Here is a 12,248-nt window from a genome sequence, read left to right as displayed (position 1 = left end):
TTGCATGTATGTGTGGTGTGAATAATACCTGAGTCCTTAGGAATGGCAATGCATGGGGGGTATCATGGGCAAAACAGTATACTCTGTTATGTCCATGGTACTGCTCATGTCTATAGGCGACGGTTACCACTTTCCATCAGGTGGGCCGTCAGCTTGTTTGTCATTCTAAGTTGTATAAAAAAAAAACATATACCCAGATTTTAAAGAGCAATATTCATTTTAATTAATGTCCAGAAAAAAAGTTATGTACATATGTATTAGGTCTTAAAGCCTAATTATTTTTACTTGTTAACCTTTTCAGTAAATCCGAGACGACAATTGTAATAAAAAATAATAAGTATAATACTATTCTTAATATGTTTCTTTTTTATTTTGATGGCAATAATATCATCGTATCTTTAACTTGTCTTAAATTGCTTTCATTCATACCAAATTTCTGTAAAACATTTATAATTAAAACATATAACAACTCTATATAAATACGTATAAGCTCACAGATATAGGTAGATTATAAATTATTCTAAACAAAAATAGACGGTATGTTTTATCGATATTCCAGTTTTTGGCCGTGTCTTAATCTGTTGATCGGAAAATCTCCATTTCTAACAGGTATTACGTGTATATAAAATTTTATTCAGATTTTATTCAGTCAAGGTGTTAAGAATTAATAAATAATACTTACTTTGTTCTTTTTCTATTAAATTCTATAATGCATTAATTACCCGTGATTTTGTTCGCATGATCAGAAAATGTTGATTGACGTTAATAAAATGCAACTTATAACCTTTTCAATCTCATTTACCTACTTAGGTGTCAAGAGGTTACAAACAAAGAGATTTTGACAATTTTTTTTATACTACTGTGGTAGTAAACAAGCAAAGGGCAATCGGGTAATAACAATGACAAGCATAGTTAACAAGCATATGGTTAACGGTTTCCGTAACCTATGGACGCCTGCAACACCAGGGGTGTCACGCGTGCGTTGACTCCCTTTTTGAAGAGTCTCATTCTGCAGTCTCTACGGAAAACTTCATTTGTTATATTATATTAGTAAGGATTATACAAATATAACCGATTTTTAAGGAAGTTAATGATATCATTCAATAATCCATTGAAAGTCGGAACCCTTCCGCGTTACCTGTTAACTAACCGGTTCTGATTCTTAATCAAGCAAAAATGTACGATAAAATTATTTAAACGAACAAACAGGAAAAAACCAAGAATTTATAAATACAAAATTATTACCAGTTTGAAGCTATTATTAGGTATATGAATGAATAAGAATTCGCATTGAATATGATTTTGTTTTAGCACATCTTTTGTAGTATTAGTAGTAGTTGTAGTATATACATATATAGCACCGTTCCTCTTACAAAATCACCAAAGACACTGCGGTTGCCAAACCACCTGCCAAGCGTGGCAACTACTGGGAAAACGCCTCTTATGGGGTAGGTCTATGTTCGAAAGTTAACGGCCAATATGATGATAAGATCATTTATTCAGCGAAATTATAATGTAAGAACAACTTTTTTTTAAACTTCAATATCGATATGATTGCCAGAAGGTTATCACGTGAGTAACTTTCTGATTAAAGTACTATTATCAAAATTGTTAATGATTTATAAAGCAAACAGTCCTCAACGAATGAATTCGAAATTCCTAAATAATTTTTTCAATTTCCATACAAGTCATGCGGTCTCTCGATTGATTTAGTATAAGAAGTTAAAAAAAATTCAGATTTTTATTATTCTTTTTAAGGAAAATTGTTCAGTTTTATGAATGTTATCATTAGTGTCGATTCTGAAGCGTCCTTTCATTAAACTTATATCCTTTTTTTTTTAATTTGATAGTGTCGCGAAATTATTGCATTATGGAACACCTTAAAGTAAGTTGAAAATTATTTTGACTAAAATCATAAAAATAGTTGTTCAAATTGGTCCTTGGAATAATGATTTTGTTGTGACATCAAATTGAAATTTTAAATTTAGATGTAGGTTTAGAGACAGTCTTCAAAATCGACTACATTGACTTTCGGCTAAGTATATATTGTACCATTAATAGTTTATTTTTTTTTTAAAGCCAATCTATAGATCACTGTCATGACGACAAATTTGCGAGCTGTCAGGTATTGTCCTTTAACTATGTTGCGAATATAATTGCTAGTCGGAAGTAAATGGTTGATTTATTAATCGAGAAAAAAATTACCTGTGAAAAAGTCTACAGGTAGGCTTGCCAGATGCTAAGATTTTTTCCCCAAATGTCAAATATTTTTTCCCCAAAACTTATATATTTTTCGCTACGTTTTGCTAACGTCACAAATGAATGACAATAAAAAAAACACAACTCTATCTGTTTGTATTTTTAGCTTATTTCCTCTTATATCCCCTCTTTTACTCTTATTGTACCTTCTCTTTTGTTACCATCGTTCATATCATATATTTTATTCTATTTATATACTTTTGTATAGTACAAGTACCAAAATTGACGAAAAAAAATAGCTAAATTTCTTCAAGGCCATTTTACTTTTTCCAAAAATATCTTAAAAATTTTGCGAATAGAAAATTTTTTACCCAAATTTGCGAAAAATATACCCAAACTGACAGGTATCTACTTATATTTAACTATCTCTGTGTTCATATCCTGTGCGACATTTATACAAGCCATAAATCACTTCAAAATTGTCTAGTGGTATAATATTTTTACGTCATTTTGTTTAATGTACATTAAATTTAATTTTATTATATTAGATAGGCACATTTTTTTATTATAAGTGTGAGTATTTTGATAAAATTTTTCCTTCATGATTTTAGTAAACTTGTTAGGTAGCCGATTAAGGTATGTTTAAATAGTAATGTTTTGACGTCATATGTTTATTGTACACGTACGTACATTAAATTTCATTTTATTATATTAGATGGGGAGATTGTGGAAAAAGCGAAAGAGGTTTGTTTGAATCGAAGCATTTGGCGTTCCATTGTTTCTGCCTACCCTAATGGGAGACAGGCGTGACAGATATGTATGTATGTATGTATGTATGGGTAGATTTTTTTATTCTAAGTATGAGTATCTTGATGAAAATTTTCCTTTATGATTTTGGTAGGATTGTTAGGTAGCTAAGCTATGTTTAAATACTGACCTTGCTACTATATCATAATTTATTATGCTTACAGTGTATTTATGACGTCTATGTCAACTTAGACGAGGACTGAATTATTCATTACCCGGACTCTTAGTAACACTAAGAGTACTATTGTACGGATTATTTTTATTTACGAGAATCTTTTTGTTGGTAAATAAGAAAAAAGCTTCGCATCATTATTAATCCGTTATTTTATAGCAACCTGTAATTATATTTTCAGATTACGTTTTACATTTAAATGCCGCTACTTATTATAGAAATCATACGAATATCTTGGTATCTGTTCCATCATTGCCCTTGTTTTTTTTTTAACAAAATTTCGATACCAAATTTACATATGAAGACGATCATAATCACTTTTGTTTTGTTTTTTTTTGTCTGTTTCTCAAACAAGTAAAAATGTTTAATTAATAAAAAAATAGTGAGAAGGAGTTATGATATCTTAGTCGGACATAGATTAAACCTCCAAAATTTTCAAATTGAATTATTGAATATTATTTGATTGTTATCATTTGCTTAATGCTCCGGTAAATCTATTACATCAAAGGAATTGATGTATTATTATAACATAAGTGGTCTAGGATTATTTACCATTAGAAGGCACGAACATCACATAAAATTTTAAAGAAATGATGAAAAAAAAAGAAAGTTGAAATAAGTGAGTAGTCAGAAAAAATACATTTAGTAGTTTCAAGTAGTGACTTGACTGACTATGAATAAAAAAGTTACAATATTAAATTTATTAATTTATTTCTTAACACAAACAATTGAGGAACTTACTATCTATAACATGTAGAACATTTTAACAATATTATTTGTAGGAGCTGGTGCCTGTACTAGGTGTTAAACCAGTATTACAAGTTACCAGATATAATATGTATATGTTATATAAAAAAAAATTTACGTCAGGTATAAAAAAATTACCTGGAATTAGTGAGTCGTGGCGCGACTGTCTGTTTCTCCACTTACTTTTTTATAAATCATGTAAGTAATTTTCATACGGGTTTCATTATTATCTAGCTATTTTAGCGGTTTCAAAAAAGAGGTCTAAATTGTGTTGTATTGTTTTATGTTTGTTACTTTATAACTTCGTCAATTGTAAATCTATTTGAAATATTATTCTTTTTATCTGAAAGGATATACTTATAAATTGGTATTATAAAAATTTTATTAAAATGATTTCAGTAGTTTAGTTTTTTTAACAAAATAATTAGTTTTGCTGCAATTGAAATGTTTTGTAATAAATTGCACTAGTGCCAAGTTGGAGCTGGTCATTAATAAGACTATAATTAAAAGAAATGTATACAAATTTCGTTGCCTGCAATTATTGTAATAGTTAACAAAGCTTATCTGCGTTATTATCGCTAAATACAATCAGGCGTGTTCGCGTGCATAAAATAGAGCGTGTCAGAATTGCCGCAGAAAAGTCTCCCTGTGTTGAGGTTTACTGCATATATATATATATATATATGCAGGTATATAGGTGCCCACTAGGTAAACATGTACTTGTTACTTTACTATCCTACTTTTTTATGCAGCTTAGAATGGCAAACAAGCTGACGGCCCATTTGATGGAAAATTGTATTGTAACCGCCGCTTATGATAATGAGCACTTCCATGGACATAAAAGAATATACTGTTTCGCCCATGATACTCTCCATGCGTTGCCATTCCTGAGGACTAAGTTGTTATTCCTCTGTACCCTGTAATTTTACTGCCACTACTTAATATTATAAATGTGATTTAAATAGAGATTAGAAAAGTTTGTAAAGATATTTGTGGTACAATCACGCTTAAATAGCTAAACGAATTTCAATGAAATTTTATATATGGGTAGGTTATACCCTAATTTAACACATATGTAATTAAATAGAAAAGTCCCGACAAACAGTAATATTATAAATACGAAAGTGAGTTCATTTCTGGCTACATAACGCCTTAACAAATCATTATGGTTAAATTTGGTACATACTTTTCTCGAACCATAATCAAGACTTTCCAGTCTAATAAGTCAGTGTTTTAATAAACAACAAACATTAGTTTTGTCAATCACATATATAAAATATACGCTAGCTATATGTATAATAGAGGGATTGGCGGCGAGAAATGAAAACTTCTATCAAGATATATTAAAATAAAACAGACCATCCCTTAACTAATTGCCTTGATATTAAAGAAGCTATTTTTATAATAAGTGCCTAATAAATAACAACCAGCTGGAAAAGTAAGCTGGTAGTATGGAGCGCAGGTGATATAAGTTAATCGCGCACTCTACAAGGACCCAACTTAATAGACTAAACTTTCGAGCATTTTATTGGTATAAAAGCAAACTGTATAGATAGCGAGTCTCATTTATGTACCCTTCTGAAGATTCTGCACCATCATTTGCAACACTGAAGATAAAAAAATAAATGTAAGTACATACTGTAGCCCCTATAGTATTCCCCAGGCGTTTTCACTGAGATGATAATATGAGAGCATCATATTATTTCACTGGCTACCGTAGACCTAAATACAACCACACACTCAACAAAAATAGATACCACAGATCACTTAGAAGAGTAAAATAGATCTTGAACTAAACCCAACAATAAAATTTTCCCAAAGATATTTCCGTGTTTTAGTTTTAGTAGCAATATTTGGAGAAGCGATTATTTATTTAACTACTTAATTATGCATGAAGAGCTTAACTGTTTGCGTTAAATGAGGCATACGGATAGGTAAATTATATTCCGTATTACTTCATCTTTATCTCCAATAATGTCAAATCCCCTGACCAGCGTTGGTATTCTAATATTTTTGAGACACCCGTGTTGTTATAAGCTATAATGAAGGCGTTTTCGTGCTTTAACAAAATCCAAGCAGAGGTAGTCACGAAGCGTCGTTATTTCGCTAGTAACATAATTATTGATGTTCATAAATATTCATAGTTAAGTTTTATAACTAGATATGTAACATTATATAGACATGCGACGGTACGATATATGCATACCATTAGCCGATCGAAAGACATAAAAAAGTACTTACTCACCTAAATGGTATGTTATAGGATTGTGAAGTATATTTACTAATCAAATGCTAAACACTAGCAGTGAAAATGGTCTTAATCAGATTGCAATAGAATTTATTTTAAAATAATGACTTTATATACGTATATATTATAAACTGTAGGTACAAAGTGGCTGCGTATAATAAAATAAAATGTATTTATTCATTGTGTTTGTTTAGGACATACTAGGTAAGGTCTGTTAAAATAGCCTTCCTAAACATTAGAATTAACATTCAAAATAAAGACATTAAATAAAATAACATGTATCTGTTTACTCAAAGTATTCTCTTGGATAAATTATGAAAGCTTTGGACATCTAAACTAACGTCATAAAAGGGAATATTTGATTTTTTTTGTAGCGAAAACGATATATTTAACAGCGATATATTTACCTATGTATATATATCAAGTAATGTTATTTTCTATTTTAGTAGTTGAATAAAAACAAAAAAAAATTGGGAGGCGAGCGATTCTTATTATAAAGAGTCTCAATGTCTGACAAGCTTAATAAGTATTGTTCATGATTACATATACGACTATATGTAGTTACAGTCATCACAATGTTTTTGAAATTCTTTATTACAAATATAAGGATATCTATTTTTTTTTTATAAAAAATGTATATTTGTTTTAGTAGGCATAATTTTCTTTTATTTTTAATCATTTTGTAAAATATATTGGCCCATCGTCGTAACGTACCTTGTTCTGATTTTACAAATAAGATTTCGCTTACTTTGCTTGCTCTCAGAAAGTGATGAATTAGTGAAAATCAAAAATTTACAAAGATGTTCAGGAATTTCTGATTTAGAATCAGCTAATATAGATTAAATAAGATCAATAATCTATTTAGGTGAAACTGGTGTATAAATTTTTCTCTTTATAGCAAATTTATACGACACTCGTAACAATATATTTTGCACACCATCAATAGCATCACAGATTTGACAATGGGTTTAATAAATATAAAAAATTTGTGCGACTATGAATTAATTAATTTTGTAAATGTTCAATGTTTGGTAACGGCACAGATAATATAATACTATACTAGTATAAAGGGCAAAACCTTTGCCACGCCAGTTAGTAACAATATATATTTAATTTTTATTTAATAAATAAATATGTAGGTCGAAAATGATTACACATCTGTTGAAATATAATAGTTACTCCTGCAATGAGTTCATAAACCTTTTTGCATTTTCGTCGTGGAAGTTTGGTTCGCATTCAAGTATTATTATGAAGCTTGGTTTTCAACGAGATATAAAGGCTAAAAGCTGTCCCGTAAGTACCGATTGAATAGCTCCAGTGTTGAGAGCTAGCCGTCGGGACGGGCTGAAGCTGAACACATTTTCAGTTATTCGCGAACTGCGCCCGTGAGAGCATGTTCATGGTCGTGCTACGTAACTACCATTGAGTCGTACGAAACTTCGTAACTTTGTTTACTAAATGTGAAATATTTAATTTATTGGATTTAACTGGTTAACAATAATTTGTGATCGTATATCAATATATTTATATGTTATTTTTCTATATATTAGATATTATTTTAAAGTATTGTGATCGAACATTATAGATGTAATAGCAATCGCATGTAGGTACATTGATTATATATTATTTTAGTTTTATGGGATATTCCTTTTGTGGAATGAGATATACATTTAATAAGTGAAAATAATAAGTAAACAAATCATAATTTTTATCAATAAAACGGTAATAGATGCTGATGATGTTAAAAATGAATGACCTAATGCATGTTAGTTCAATGTAAAATATTAATAATTAATAGCAAGGACGAATTTAAATAACAGAAATGTTTGTCTAGACCTTAACCTATATAGCTTAGCCAGGCTTCCTACCTACTTATGTAACTATGCGGCAATGCAGATTGATTTTTCGTGTCTTGTTTAAACTGTCACAATTAAGTCAATTTGGTATGTATATTCAACAATCAATCTTCCTTGTGAATGTGCTTATGTGATTTTTCATCAGCAATCTTCACACACTGTTAACTCTTATTGAATTTAATATTAATTATATAATTTAATAGCAAATAAAAGTTTTAATGACACGTAATACACTCTTGTTAAAAATATAGTATTTATTTTTATAACTAGTTGTGTCCCGCGATTTCACTCACGTGAATAAGTACATAAAGTATTCTGTGCGCTATATTAGGACATAATCTACCCGTGTACTAAATTTCGTTTAAATCCGTTTAGTAGTTTTTGCGTGAAAGAGAAACAAACATCCATCTATTCATTCATCTGTCATTATAAATATTCGCATTTTCATTTTAATAGTAACACTCTGAAGAACACCCTTAGATGAAATTGAAATCGGTAGAAAAGAAACATACCTAGTATCACCCTCAAATTTCCTTTGTCTAGTTATATAGGTAATAAAAATAAACATGTTTTAAAATTAGAATGATCCCCCGTGTTAGGTTGCCTGTTATCTATCGAAGTTAGAGATTTTTTTTTAAAACTGTTAGCAATTTCCTACATACAATTTTGTTGATCTACCACAACTATATTTGGTATTAACGAACTGTATTCCGTGGATTTAATTTACGATTTGTGGTTTATATGTGTAATAAATTTCATTCAACCCATCCAGCTATGTGAGATTGCGTAACGAACATCCATTTATATATTAGTTGGGTAAGTTACTGTTGGGAGCGGTCATTCTACCATGAAGCAGTTGTGTTTGTATGGCTGTGTTTCGCTTTGAAGGGTGGGATATGGCACTGAATTTACAGGCTACAGAGGAATAACACCTGGGGCCTCAGGAATGGCAACGCATGGGTATATCGTGTGTGAAACAGTATATTCTGTTGTCCTTGGTACTGCTCATGTCTATAGGCGATGGTTACCACTTTCCATCAGATGGGTCTTCAGCTTGTTTGTCATTCTAAGTTGCATAAAAAAATACTAAAGCTTACTAAAGTGTGGTAACAACAAAATTATCTGTTAGTTTTCAATATAAATTTTCAGTTATAACTGATTGATTATTTAAAAATTCTTAAACCTTTAATATGTTTTTTACAGTAACTGATAAATTATCTTCCGGTATCGAATATACCATTAAGTCAAATATTTCATATTCAACTAAATCAGTTCCTTTATCTGGGATTATAGTCGTCATCTCAACTAATATTATGAATGTTCAAGTTCGTGTTTGTTTGTCACCCTTTGACACTTTAACGACCTAATAAATAGTCGGAAAATACATACTATACTATACAGGCTACATTTTATCCCGGTCAATCAATTTGTTCCGCTTACGTAGATAATATTGAGGACGCAGTGTTGCGTTACATTTTATAGTAAATACTGTAGAAGAAAATTTAGGAAGTTTACGTGTGTATAAAAATATAAGTATTAAATGCATATTTCTTCCTGAAAACTATTCATGTAAAGTAGGCAGATACTTTGCGTGAAATATTAATAAAATTTCAAGAGTTGCTATGGGCTTTATATGGGGTTGTATTTCATTCTTCTATTGCATAATGTATTATACTTTTTTTCTTACATTATTTTGTGGGGAGAATGGAGTAATAAAACGTTGACACACACACAATTCTTTCTGTGCTTACACACAGGGAGAATTTAATATAAAATTGAAATGAGTGATACGTAGTAGTATAAGATTTTTGTCTGCTCAAATTCTTCAGTGTGTTTAATTGTTTAGGCTTGTTAGGGCTAGCACCTAATTTATTTTTAACAGTATAAAAGTAAAAATATATAGGTGTAGTTATATATGGCTTATTTTGTCAATTAAGATCAATTTATTTGATACTAATGACCCACCCCGGCATCAAACAGATAAAAAGACTTTTTGAAAATCACTACATACTCGTAGTATAAAACAAAGTCGCTGTTGCTGTCTGTCCGTCCCTATGTATGCTTAAATCTTTAAAACTACGCAACGGATTTTGAAGCGGTTTTTTTTAATAGAGTAATTCAAGAGGAAGGTTTATATATATAATAAATTCATAATATTGTAGAGAAACACTGATAATTTTAGAGGTTTCTAATGTGATGTGATGGAATGTGCAACTCGTGCAAAGCAGGGGCGGGTAGCTAGTAATATATAATCTATGTTACTCGCTGGTAATGTTCCTTTCTCTAGGTGAGAATTTTTTTAAAATTAGTTGGATAGTTATTAAGTTCATCCATTGAAATAAATAATTAAATCTTTCCTTTTTATAATATTAGTATAGATATAAAAATTTACTAGTAGATGTATGAGTATCAATTTCTACATACTGCATATATATTGTATCCATACATACGAAACAAGAATACTTGTAGGTATATTTATTTCTGTTTTTTTGGAAAGGAAAAGCAACCTTGTTTACGCTATCGGTATGGGTATGTTGGCGGGGCACCAGTGAGGGATAATAGTTGAGGATAAAAACTGGTCTATTTTCCAGAGTTCCCACGGGAACGGAATGTAACGAATTACGTAAAGGCGAAGCAGCGATAAACAGATGGAAATACTAAAAAGAAAATACTTGTTTTGGTTGAATGACACATACATCAAAGAAAAACTATAGTTATTAAAAATTTACAGTTTTAAATATAGCAGATACGTTTTTATTGATTATCTACCTGTTAAAAAAGAATGTCTTAAATAAAAGGTACTAAATAAGTTAACGCAGGCGAAGTCACGTCAAATTACTTATTGTTAAATTTCATGGTATTATAGTTTGTCTCTGACAATTTATTAATAACGAAAATAAAAAAAGTTTTTCCTAACGGTCACAAGCAAATAAAATAAAAATGTACTAAAAATACTTAACGTGACATTGCAAGATGTCGAGTATACTGTTACAAATAGTAGAGTAAATATAGGAAATATTGAATTACACTATACTTAGAAATGGGAAGTCTTTTTTTACATTAAAGTATATTTTGTTACGTATACATATATTTATAAACTATTTATTATAAGTCGTGTTAGTGCAACATGCAAAAAATTGGCATATTTTTTTTACATATTTATAATTTCTGTAGACATCAACTCACACACACATATATAGGTATATAAATTATAAATATGTAAAAGTAAATTTTTGCATATATTTATAAAAATCCAGACAATTTAAATAAAACCTGATTTTTGACGGTACACATAAACACATACGAGCTATTTTTAGTTAATTAATAAGAACTTCATATTGCGACTTAATCTCAAATTGTAAAATAGTATTCTGTCACGTGTTCGTAATATAAATCATACTAAAACAGTATCCAGTAGAAAGCTTACTAAGCCTCTTTAAAAATGCTACTTCTAAAATACTAATTCTACTATTATTTATCTCTATATATGCTAGTATAACAGATCTTTTAGTAAAATACATAAAGTATTTTAAACCTATTTGCTGCTACGTGTCACGTACTATTTTTTTTAAGTAAATTTAAATTACCATGAATAGATATTATCTATTGGTTGTTTGTTTGTTTAAAATTATAATATGTACTTGTTGTTACATTAAGAGGAAGTCAGAATAAAGTAAAAAGTAATATCTAACTACAGAAAGTTAAACATATTATTTTACAGTCAATTAATACGTCCACCCACATTTACTATTACACTAAACAAATTCTATATATACCTAATGGAAATAGTATATTTTCGTGTGCGTACAAGTATTTTGTATTTCAATGCAAAGTGCTTTAAGCGATAAAATCGACAGTGTTTATTTTTCTTTTCAACACCTCCTTTATTTTATTTTAAAGTTGTAGGTATTAAATCAGGGTTAATGTTGTTAATATTCAAAAATAATATAGTTAATACTCATTTGAATTAGAGCAATTTACGATTATATTTGAGTTAATGTTGTCTATAAGATGTTATTCTATACGTTATGAGATCAAGTATAATCCCATATGAAATACAAAAAGTATAAGTAAGATAATTTCGAATACAGTCTTACAAATCAGTCTGACTGAATAAATATAAAAGAAATTTGAATGTGGGATTCATCATCATCATCATTTCAGCCATAATCCGTCCACTGCTAGACATAAGCCTCTCCCATAGATTGCTATAAAGAAC

The 12,248-nt window shown here is 29.6% G+C and overlaps 1 protein-coding gene across 12 annotated transcripts in view; it reads left to right on the top strand.

Moving 5' to 3' along the window:
* The first annotated feature begins 7,523 nt into the window (after positions 1 to 7,523).
* The window catches only part of LOC113523423 (TWiK family of potassium channels protein 7), a 31,321-nt gene continuing 26,596 nt past the window's right edge, over positions 7,524 to 12,248 (top strand). For 3 of the 12 annotated variants that reach the window (XM_031907604.2, XM_031907594.2, XM_052902408.1), the window contains exon 1: positions 7,557 to 7,776. The gene's annotated coding sequence lies outside the window, so the exon portion shown is untranslated. The other 9 variants (XM_031907599.2, XM_031907597.2, XM_031907595.2 and 6 more) reach the window with 9 other exon arrangements.

The sequence above is a fragment of the Galleria mellonella genome, unplaced genomic scaffold, assembly GCF_026898425.1.
Source record: "Galleria mellonella isolate WM207_F2 unplaced genomic scaffold, CSIRO_AGI_GalMel_v1 utg90, whole genome shotgun sequence".
Taxonomy (NCBI): Eukaryota; Metazoa; Arthropoda; class Insecta; order Lepidoptera; family Pyralidae; genus Galleria; species Galleria mellonella.
This window is presented reverse-complemented; position numbering and strand designations above follow the sequence as displayed.